The sequence below is a fragment of the Aedes albopictus genome, chromosome 1 (genome assembly GCF_035046485.1).
Source record: "Aedes albopictus strain Foshan chromosome 1, AalbF5, whole genome shotgun sequence".
Classification (NCBI taxonomy): domain Eukaryota; kingdom Metazoa; phylum Arthropoda; class Insecta; order Diptera; family Culicidae; genus Aedes; species Aedes albopictus.
Genome location: NC_085136.1, coordinates 141,173,638 through 141,185,705, shown reverse-complemented (window position 1 = coordinate 141,185,705; position 12,068 = coordinate 141,173,638). Strand labels below are relative to the sequence as shown.

The 12,068-nt window shown below is 40.5% G+C and overlaps 1 protein-coding gene across 1 annotated transcript in view; it reads right to left on the bottom strand.

The window, feature by feature from the left end:
- The window catches only part of LOC115260636 (mitochondrial protein C2orf69 homolog), a 111,292-nt gene extending 107,129 nt beyond the window's left edge, over nucleotides 1-4,163 (bottom strand). Inside the window, exon 1 of the mRNA XM_029861703.2 lies at nucleotides 3,904-4,163. The gene's annotated coding sequence lies outside the window, so the exon portion shown is untranslated. The remainder of the gene's footprint in view (nucleotides 1-3,903) is intronic.
- Between the last annotated feature and the right edge of the window lie 7,905 nt (nucleotides 4,164-12,068).

Sequence of the window (12,068 nt, the reverse complement as noted above, 5' to 3'; positions counted from 1 at the left end):
GTTAGGAAAAATTAACCCCTCAATAAATGGTGTATGGATGACTTTTGCCTTGTGGTTTTATCAAAGTCGTGACAGAGCTGTGAAAGCGGCTCTCCACGAGGTGAGTGTAATTCACATTCACCTCGTGGAGAGTTGTCTTCGCAGCTCCTTCACTACTTCGGTATGCGTGTGCGACCCCTACTCTATTCGGCAAACTTTTAGATTAAATCACAAGGCAAAAGTCGTTCATACACCATTTCTTGATTGCACGCTTCTGAGCTGAGAAAACATCAAGTGAGTGTAACTCTCTGCAAGTGAGTGTTCCCATCCTTGATCCTGAACATTATTTATTATAACTGTTAAGTTCAACTTCGTCGAGTGAATTTTAGCATCGTTCAAGCGGAAGGTTTTGTCCGAACATGGTGCGATGTCGAGTTGTGCTGAACAAGTGATCGCTGGCGCATTGGTACGATGAATCATGCTTGCTGAAGTGGCTTTTAACAGTCAATCCTGTTGCTGAGAAGATCGCGTTTGATACAAGCAACATTTGCGCAGTGATTTCATCCTTATCGATTGGCATCTCTTGTTGTACGGCATCTGTAGTGGTTCAGGCCATGGTAGTCTTCGTAAGGATTAACAAACGAAGCACCAGTCAACCCGTTCGTTATGAGTTTCGTGATATGGAGCCCAGTTTTGAACTATGTATTGAAGTATACTTCGGATAAGCGAGCAGTGAACAGTTTTCAGAGCGTACACGTCCTCGAACTTCAAAACATTTTGACTGACGAGCCCAAGCAAAAGCCTTAGCGATTGTTGAAGTCGTGTGCTTATTAAAGCCTCATTTTCAGTCTATTATTACTCCTAGATCCTTGATAGACTTGACACGGAACTGGTTTCAAATTTCAAGTGAACTCCTTCTCCGGAACATTCTGCATTTTTTGACAGTCGCTTAGGCAGCGGAGCATTTGTTGGTCTTTTAATATTAGCGTTGGGAGTGCTGTCCTTTTTTATCTATTGTAAGTCTATATAAATAAAAATGGAATGGTGTTTGTATATCACGAATAGGCTCGGGAACGGGTCAACAGATCGACATGATTCTTTCACTGTGGCATTCCGCCAAGGCTCCGACGTGTTTGTACGAAAAAAAAATAATTAGAAAAAGTGACCGGGAAGGCAAGAAAACGGGAAAATCTGAAATTCCATTTTGCGGGCCATTTTTCTGAAGAGCTGCATGTCAAAAACAAAGTAGGCAAGCAAAACGACGTGCTGGAGCAAATCTGAGCCTGGATTCGGAATCAGCGGCCCAAAATCTGTCAGAGACACATAAGTTTGCTCTTGAGACAGACCAAAAGCTAATTTTTGTTACTCTGTGTACCGTCAAGGCACCATTCACCGTGGATCTAAGACGATTCGGGGCAAATAAGGGCTGTCATTTGACACTAGTATTATAAACATTGTTGGTGTCGCTTTTAATTGCCTTCATTATAGGTTAAAATTAAAGCAATATCCACAGAAGTAGAAAATTTTTCACAAAATTTGGTGATATAGTACAATTAGTAAAAGGTAGTAGGGTCGCCTAATTCCGTGGTAGGTCACCATTCACCGTGGTAGTAGGGACCCATTCACCGTGTATGAGAAATTGTATTCTACTTTGTTTAAAAATGATCAAAACAACCCAGCCAAAGGAATTTTCTTCGTTTAAATTCATTTCAAGTAATAACTTGCAAGATTTTATTAGAAAAACGATTGTTCAAATTTTCGATTTTTTCTAGATATATGGGACAATATGGGGCACGGTGAATGGAGACCATTGATTTTTAGGGTACCCATTCACCGTGCCTTTTTGTTTCAATTAAAAAGTACGAGTAATCGTACTTTCTTGTTAAACTTACTTCGGTAAAGCAAAATACATACCTGATATGTGAATTTAATTGCTTCTTGGTGGAATAAAAACGTTACTACATTTAGTTTATCGCTTAAATCACCTTAGCGCAGTTTTCGTTTTTTCACTATGAATGCAGTGAACGAGCAGAAACCCGCTTCATGTAAACACACTTTAGAGTCAAAATGATACTTTTAAATGTTTCTAATGAGCGTTTCGACATGGTAACAATACATTAGTGTTGTATTGGTGAAATTGAAGGGAAATTGTCATATCATTCAATCATAATATGGAAATAATGAAAAACTATTCGAAGGCACACGGTGAATGGAGCCCCCACGGTGAATGGCGCCTTGACGGTAATTCATGTATTTTGGACAGGCTGAAGACAACGTTGGAAAAATCATCCCCTAGCTTCCTTAGAAAGTAATTGATTATTTCGCAAAGTTACTAATACGCTTATGATATGACTGTACCTTACGTTCCTGGTGACAAAAACCTTAACGAAAGCATTTTAAACTGAGAAAATCACAATTTCCAATCGCCTGTTAGAATTGCTTTTTGGACACCGAATATATGTTTTGGACACCCCCAGGTATATATAATTTGGACAGGGCAATTATCTCAATGTTTAACCATGAATACTGCTAAATCGTGGAAGTAGCATAAATTAACAAATATTTTCTTGCGAATAATCAAATTTTTCCTCTTAACAGGCATCTATTTTGATAACTATTACAATTTTAGTTAAAATAGAGAAAATATCGCCAGACGCACAGAAAACGCTTCCAAGTATGAAATTGTACAGCATCCCCATGTAGTTTGTCAGGTGACCAACATATATTTACAGTAGAAAACTTGTAATGTATTTTGGACACCACTTATTTTAAGCGTTATAGGGTATTGGTTCCCTTATTAAGCATGTGGCTCCCATTTTCATCCCACGAAAAACAAAGGACTGAAGCGCTGTTTGTTTTGTTTCTTATTTTTGTATTTTTTGTTAGAAGTGAGCACCCATGAAAACAAAAAGAACGGAGTCAATCGGTGCCGTAATCGCATGTTTTCGAATAGGATGAAAATGGGAGCATGAGATTACTGATGGCACACATACCCTAGATGAATGTTAAGAGATTGGCTGCCTAATGCTTCTTTATTGAACATTTTCCATTGCAATAAGGCTTTTAAATTTCTTACAATTATTAATTCAACGATTTTGAAGCGAATATTGTGTGTGATTGTGGAAGGTATGTCGTCTTGCATACCTGTGCATTTGAGGGGTTTTAGTGAAATAATTTACATTTTCGATAATTTTGAAGTAAATTCTTAATTGTTAAGCGTATTTTCACCGTAAGTCATCAGAATAGGGTCTACTTGATCCAATAATCGATATTGAGAAGTATTTACTTTTATAAGCTCTACGGAACAAGAAGTACAACGCCGTGCCTGTCCAAATTACATGCATGTCCAAATTATATTTTTTACCCTACCGTTTTCATTTCATCATTGAGCTCTTAGCTTAATTCTCTCAGTGTCTAACATATGAATTGTGGAGAACTTCATCAAGTCATGTCTGGCCTCACTGCCGTCCATCCACATCGCAGCGAATCACAAGATCTTTTATGCAGCTTAACGTTACCGGCGAGCGAGTACCGCTTTCATCAGTCTTCGCGGTGGCCCAACACCAACTCTGCACTCGTTCTACCTTTCCACCCGCATCACCTCCCGAGACCCGACCGCCGAAGAGAGTCCATGATTATAAACACGTCCTTGAACCAGGGCTCCTGCTAATTGATAATCATCAAATGCGATACACCGCCGTTTTACATCACCAACATTGGAAGCTAGCTTATTTACAAACAACTTCGTCGTTCCTTATTTTGTTTTGGCTTCTTTTGCTTTTCGCTTTCTTCCGAAGCGAAAATACGCACGGAGGGCGCCACAACAAACACACAACAAAGATGGCTTTGAACGCTTTTCGAGGTTAGATTTTCCTCCTCCACAAACACGAAAACAAAAAGATGCGAAGATTTTTCTTTACTTACAAGCGCCGATTGGAATCCGAGATTTGTTATTGGAAATTAATCACTCTGCCGTTGTTGAAACACCGAATGTACACCAATTTTAATCAGCACTCACTTTCCGCAAAGCAAATCACACATTTTCGTCAGAAACTGAGCGAAATTACCACCATAAATTCGACCGCACAAATTTCCCTCGACCGAAATATCAACAAAATATTCGTCGCGACAGCGATTTTTCAGCTTCTTTCGGTGTTGTGTTTGATGTTGCGCATCCGAACCGATGCGGGTGTCAGTGTACACAACGGTAGCGAGAACGAGATAGGTGAACATTGTCTTACAGCTAGAACAAGAAAGGAGATAGAGCCCAGGTGGCGGATTATGGCAACCATGGGGTAGACATATTGAAAGGGCGAATACGATGAAAGTCATTAAATAAAAGACAAAATGCAGTGAAACCCTATTGATCTGAATATTGCAATTATTCATTTATTATTCAACGTGAGCCTGTCAGTTACATTAACTTTTAACCAAATCAAGGACTGAAATTCGATTATTCCGCTACGATTGTGTTTATCCTTAAGATATTATGATATTATTGGTTTGGAGTATAAACCATGCTCGAGAGGTCCTGCACTCGAAGTTTTCGAGCGGCGTATGCCATTGACGAGCTTCGGCGGTGTTGCAAGAATGCTGGACAACAACTCGGCTTAGATGGTTTGCTCTACTGATTCGAGGCGAAGTAACTTGACCAGAAACTTAAATCCCTTAGGAGAAACGGTTCCCTTCCAATATGCTTTGATTGCTCGATTTTTCAGGATTTGTTCTAAAGAATGTTTATACTTCCAGAGACTATGCACCATTTTGTTGTATCCATTTCCCATTTGTCCCATTTCCTAAATAAAATATATTTATTATACGCCGCAAAAAAAAACGCGAAATACTGTACATACACATTCATAGATATGCGCGGTTGATTATGATGTTTAATCGCTTCGGTACCTTCTGTGCGGTTAATCATTAGCTAATTTCTACATTTACTGTACCTGAAGGCACGAACATGATATGATGCATTCTCGGATATACAGGCGACCATCTATGAACGATTTTGTACATTCTTGCGTGATAAATTACGGCGAAACGCGCAAACAAAAAACAAATGAGAAAAAGATCTTGTGAATAAATAAAACTAAAAGATTGCATTTTGGCTTCTTAAGAGAAATTCCGGAAGGAACGTTGAAGAAATCCAGGATCTCCTGAAGTAATCTCTGAAGGTATTCCTTAAGAAATCCAGGATAGGATCTCAAGAAGAATCCCAGGAGTTCTTCCTGGCAAGAGCTCTTGAATTAGCTTCAGGGGCAAGCTCAGGGGATGATCTTCTGAAGGAATCCTTAATAAACCCCAGGAAGAATCTCACCACAAACTCCTTGGAAATCCCAAAAGAAACTCCTGGAGGAGTCCTGCCTGGAACAAATTTATGGATTCCCAGAGCAACCTAGAGCGGTTCCACTGTGAGATTATCGAATCAGCTCTCTTTCCCGGGAACGTGAACATTTTGAATTGAATCACAGACTTAGGAAAGTTTACTTTAGCAACAGAAGTTTGCATTGCCTTGTCACTAGTGAAAATAACTGCGTTGCACTAATGTTGCACTTTTATTCTCTTTCTTATGTAGGGTTCGTCACTCGACGCATTGTAAGTCTCTATGACTCTGAGCACTTGCCAACGGGGTAGTGGAGACGCACGGTACTGGGTATGACTGGATACTGCACCTTTCCTGCTCTGGTACCCAGGGCCAAGTGGGGTAAAATGCCATTTTTCAAACTTTCATAGTTTTCAATGATAATTAGCCTCATTTTTTAGGCTTTCAAAGTGGTAACAGCAACTAGACAATATTTGCTCGATACTTCAGCAAAAATATTCACTAAACTATTGGATTTTCATCGATTTTTAGCGATTTTAAAAACTGGTTCGTAAAACGGAAGTGGTGCAAAAAGGCCACCTGCCATGGGGTAAGATGCCACTTCATGAAACCATTCAAAAATTACGTCCATCAGTTTTCGGTCATTTTTGACTCCTTTTCCGCCCTCTGTCCCACTTTTTTTCGTATATTCATAAAATGGAGTGTTACCCCCCTCCCCGCAAAACGATGGTCGTAATATTTGAATGACCCCTAACATGGAAAGCGTAGACATCAACAACCATGCGCCTCCATGTGTGCCTTAATCTCGTTGGAAACACTTGGCTGGTAATAAAATCACCATAAAACCTTAATTGCAAGCACGAAAAACCGGAAGTTGCCAATTTTCATTGGGAAATCAATAGATTTGTCGTGGCTTTGGTGGCCTAGCTTCTAGAAGAATGTTCGATGCAAACATATCTCGACACCATTCACCTATAGTAATGATCAATTCCCAATCAGGAATGATTTTATTAGTTGGGCCATTTTACCCCATCTTGGCATTTTGGGCTCTGTTCCCCTATCAGGCGCACTGATGCGTAGGGGAACAAAGCCCAAAATGCCAAGATGGGGTATAATGGCCCAACTCATAAAATCATTCCTGAATGGGACTTGATCATTGCTATAGGTGAATGGTGTCAAGATATGTTTGCATCAAACATTCTTCTAGAAGCTAGGCCACCAAACCCACGAAAAATCCTTTGATTTCCCAATGAAAATTGGCAACTTCCGGTTTTTCGTGCTCACAATTAAGGTTTTCTGGTGATTTTATTACCAGCCAAGTGTTTCCAACGAGATCGAGGCACACATGGGGACGCATGGTTGTTGATGGCTAAGCTTTCCATGTTAGGGGTTATTCAAATATTACGATCATCGTTTTGCGGGGAGGGGGTAATACTCCATTTATTGAGTATACGAAAAAAGCGGGACAGATGGGGGAAAAGGAGTCGGAAATGCCCGAAACTGATGGACGTAATTTTTGAATGTTTTCATGAAGTGGCATCTTACCCTATGGCAGATGGTCGTTTTGCACCACTTCCGTTTTACGAATCAGTTTTTAAAATCGCTGAAAATCGATGAAAATGCAATAGTTTTGTGAATATTTTTGCTGAAGTATCGAGCAAATATTGTCTAGTTGCTGTTACCACTTTGGAAGCCTAACAAATGAGGCTAATTATCATTGAAAACGATGAAAGTTTGAAAAATGGCATTTTGCCCCACTTGACCGTAACCGAAATGATGGTGTGACGGTAACGATATACTACTATTCGTGGAAATAGGATTGCCCGAGGGCGTAGCACTAGATTCGGATGGCACAGCGACAGCACCACTTACAATTGAGGGAAGCGAAATAATTTCAGCACTGAGAGAAGCTGATTGAATAACCGATTGCTGTGAATCAAAAGTCATCAAATGCGATATTTCATTATCTAGTTTAATTGAAATAATGGTATCTTCGGCAAAGTTGTTCAGAAGATCAAGAAAATTTGGGGATTCACAACGTTGGCTATTTAGCCGCTAAGTGACGCTAGTTGTCAAGTAAAGTTTTAAACTTCAATATCTCGGGATCTAAAGCAAATAGAAATGTGTCGTCTTCGGCAAAGTTGTTCAGATGCTCAGGACCAATCTGGTGATCTAAGAGCCACTGGTTATGTATAATCACCGCGCAATAGGGTATATTAACCAATAGTGGACCTCTTAGTAGCTGAAAATTGCTCTGATCGTGAAAATAATACCTATGATATAATCTATATATATAAAAATGAGTTTGAAATCCCTTTGAGGCAACAAAACTCACAAACGGCTGAACTGATTAGGATGGCTCTTGCACGGTTCGATTCGTTTTCATGGTGGCTGTGTTTATATGTACAAAAAGTTACGAAAATCAACTAGAAAAGTAACAAAATTGAAAAAGAACTGATTTTCTATGAGCTGGGAAGGAAGTCAACACGACCGAAATTAAATCAATCTAGAGTGCGGTGACATTATGGTGACAGTTGTCAAACCACCACAGCTTGGCAAGACAAAGTTTGCCGGGACAGCTAGTTATTTATAAAATTGTCTTAATCAACGACTGCGCAAGTTGGCAAGCGCAACACATTCTATGTCTTTTCTATATACCTATTGCACAAAAACGCCTTATACTTCTCATAAAAGAATCATATCTAATCTGGCTTGAATTATCCTAGAGGATCCCCCGGGAATCTATTATTGGGTTGTTGGGTTCCACTATTGGTTAAGTTGTATTCTCTTACCATTTTAAATCGGGGACAATAATGGACCCCCAGACATGTTTACATTCCCATTTTTTTCAGAAAGTCAAACTATCGCTTTTTAGCGCAATTCCAGCACTTGTAACTACTATCAAGGGACATGAGCCATCGTCTCCCGGTGGAAGTGCACCGGGAGAAGCAGATTTATGCAGGAACTTCAGGAAAAAAATGAGAGGGGTTCCACTATAGGTGAGGTGTTCAATATTGGATAAAATACGATAAATAATGCGTCTGATTTGAATGTGGTCTTTGGTGAAGTTGTAGCTGATCGAGAAGCCTATAGGAGCACCAAGGGTCGACTAATTCTCTGGGGTACTTGAGGAAATGCCACGGTTGATAGAATGAAAACATCGTTTTCCCATAGTAATTCCCATAAAATCTTTAGAAGGACTTGTGCAATCTCAATTCTTCACCAAATTAGCTTAAATTTTGGGAGAAGGCATAGAATCTTACTGGGGGCCGGTCATCAGCCACGTAGACCAAAACTTGGTCATCTCAGACCCCCCCTCTCCCCTCGTAGACTTTGTCCAGACCTAGCCCTCCCCCCAAAAAATCTACGTGATTTATGAACGGCAATACGAATCCAATAAGCAGTGTGGAGTATAAACGATTTTTTGAACCACGCTGAGTTGGGATACATGGAGAAAATCAAGCCTTACTTATCTCCTTCTACTCCGCACTTCTATCTTCCCGTATGGCCGTAACTGCAGGATCTATGAGAAGACGAAATAGTCATGATGTTAGAAAGCCTCAATACTTGAAGGATACTCATTGTACCAGTTATGGCTGTAGTACCTCAAATTCGCCATAGTTGATTTTCAACCTTTAATGATGCAAATCAGCAAGAAAAATTTCGAGAACAACAGATCACGTTCACAAAGGATGGTTGCAACCATTCAAACTTCACAATTTGCTCAAATTATGATAGAAATAAATCATTTTCCTTAACTTTTCGGCTTCCTTGCACCCTATTTCGCCACAATGTACCAGTTATGGCTAATCCCGTAAGGAATGCATGTAAATAGTGTGAAGTGGAACACAAATTAAGAAATGTGTCCATAAATAACTGGTACAGGGTTCCTATCATTGGCACACGCCGTAATAAATACTAAAAGTAGTTTTGGCTCCATTTCTATATTTTTCCTGTATGACAACTAACCAATCATTTGACATATCGATGACATTCGTCGGTCTTCTTCTTATTTTTGTAGAAATAGTTTTTCTTAGGTAGTGCGATAACTGGTACAGGCACCCTATTGTATTTACAAATGTTATGTAAGTGATTAGAATAAATCAATGTTAAACTTATTTGTCAATGAAAGGGGGAAAGATGTAGCAGGTGGTGGAGTTGGTTTGTAATCGTAGTTGGCGATCTATAATAAATCGGCCTCTTTGGTCTCAACTGCCAAGCAGTATAGGGGAAGGTGGAGTAATATGCACCCCCTAAGCAAATGTGGCCCAATAACTAAGATTAAGAGGATTTTATGGGTGTCTTGTGTATTGAAAGTTAGTTTACTAATTTGACTAAGAGACGCCAACTTCTGATTCGCGTGATATCAGTTTTACCGAATCATATTAGCAATTTAAAAAAGTGTTGCGTTTTGGGTGCTGAAAAACTGTTGGGGGCAAAACGCACCTTGAGGTGGGACAATACGATCTCTGGCATTTCCCGCTTTGAATTCTAAAGAAATATCATGCGTCTCCATCTTACTATTTACGGCAGCAAATGGAAGGTGTAGGAGGCGGATGGTAGTTAATAGGTTGATCCCATATAATCAGCGCGCAATTGCTTAAATTGCGTGTGCTTCAAATTAGACAGTCTTTCCAAATGTGGAAAATCATCGTTTTTCACGCTTCCCATTTAAATATTCTTGTCATTTTTGGGCTTGTCCGGCTTAATTTTACGTCTAGTTTGTTTGCATCTGACGGAGCTTCCTTTATATAGTGAAGTAGCGTGAGGGCGTTTTGCCCCGGGGGTGCGTATTACCCCAGGTTACCCTACACGTGTTTCGTTAAGGATCACTACATAGGGCAGTGCATGAAATTATCTCCTTCTCTTTCACTCTTACAGACATTTTGTAAACAACAAGGCCACGAAACGTCAAAATCCCATACAAAATCAAAACAGTGCGGTGCCCTATTGGCTGACGATTTGGGATTCGAGCCGAATGGCGCAGCAGAAATATCAGCGGAAACAGGAAAAATCTTCGACCTGGTGAAATGGCTTCGCTCAATTTAAACATCCAACCATTCACGGAGGTCGGTGAGGGGTCGTGCAGTACTCGCTGGGGACAATGGAAGTACCAATTTGTATCCTATTTGATCCTCAAAGGAATCGAAGACCATGACGAAATGTTCAAAGCCCTGATGTGTTTCGGCGGAGGTGATGTTCGGAAAATAGCTCGTGATGTGGTGGTGGATGGATCCGCTGTTTTGGATAATCGATACAGAGTGGCCATGGAAACGTTGGACAACTACTACTCTCCCAGGATGTCTCAAAGGTATGAACGCTTCATGTTTCGTCAAAACATGATCAACCCAAACGAGAAAATTGACCAGTTCGTCGTACGGTTGAAGAAACGGGCGGCGCTCTGTGGATTTGGTGATCAAATGGACGACATGATCATGGACCAAATAGTAGTTGCTACGCAGAACGACGACAAACTCCGTGCCAAATATTTGGAAGCCGATACTTCATTGGACGAAATGATGAAAATTTCTCGTACCCACGAAACGGTTAAAACGGAACTGCGCGAGTTTTGTGAAAACTTTGTAGGCAATCGTGACCAGAAGAGGAATACTCCATACTGCTCTAGGTGCTTGGGGCCGCATTTCGCGGTAGATGTGCGATGTCCGGCAAAAACTTCACGTTGCAGCAAGTGTGGTAAGTCGGGCCATTATGCACAGTGCTGTAAGACAACGGATTATCGACCGCTAACTACCAGGAGACACTACAACTATACGAAAGAACGGAATTGGAAGATGGAGAAAAAGGAGAAATTCGCGCGTGAAGTTTATGGCATAACCAAATCTGTCGAAAATCGAGAGCTTTTCCACCTGGAAGGTAAGCGATCTGTAAATTCCAGCGTTGGAGGAGTAACCGTCCGTTTCGTGATTGATATTGGAGCTGATGAGGACGTACTGAGCGTTGAAGATTGGACGAATCTGAAGAAGACTGGATTTAAAGCTTTCGATGTCAAGAGGGGCAGTGAGAAGGTCTTTTGGGCATATGGTGCGGCGATGAAGTCTCTTACCGTTCTTGGTGAAGTAGATGCACGTGTGATGATTGGCAAATCGTTATGCGATACAACGTTCTATGTCATTCAGGATGGCAGGTGCTTGCTGCTTTCCGGATCAGCAGAAGCCCTTGGGCTTGTGAAATTATTGCATGTTGTTAGTTCTGAAACACTTCCGTGCATATAAGGTAAGAGATCTTAGAGAAAAAAAAAGATGAATTAAAGAAAATTTTATATAATTTTACACAGGCTATTGTGCTAACGTCAACAGTAGGCCTGGCCACTTTAATGCTTGTAATGCATCTCTTGATGTACTGCATGCATTAATAATGACAAGACAAATGGCAGAATTAGTCGATTCTTTCATTTTCCAGGATTCTTTCAATGAATGGCTGTGTATGTGTATATAGACTAGACACAGGCTATTGTGCCAACGTAAAAATTGACAAATCTGCTACCCCGGTTCGACAAGCATATCGTCGAATACCGATTCCGTTAGAAGAACTTACTTTGCTCAAATTGAAAGAACTGGAACGTCATGATATTGTAGAACGAGTAACCGAGGCCTCTGAATGGGTGTTACCATAGACTTAATAGCAAGATATAAATGACAGGAACAAATTCAATTCAGTTTGCTGCTATTACCTAGCATCGAAGACGGCTCAACATCGAGCAGCTGCGTGACGTCGAAGTGGCTCAGCGCAGCAGCTAACAGTCAGT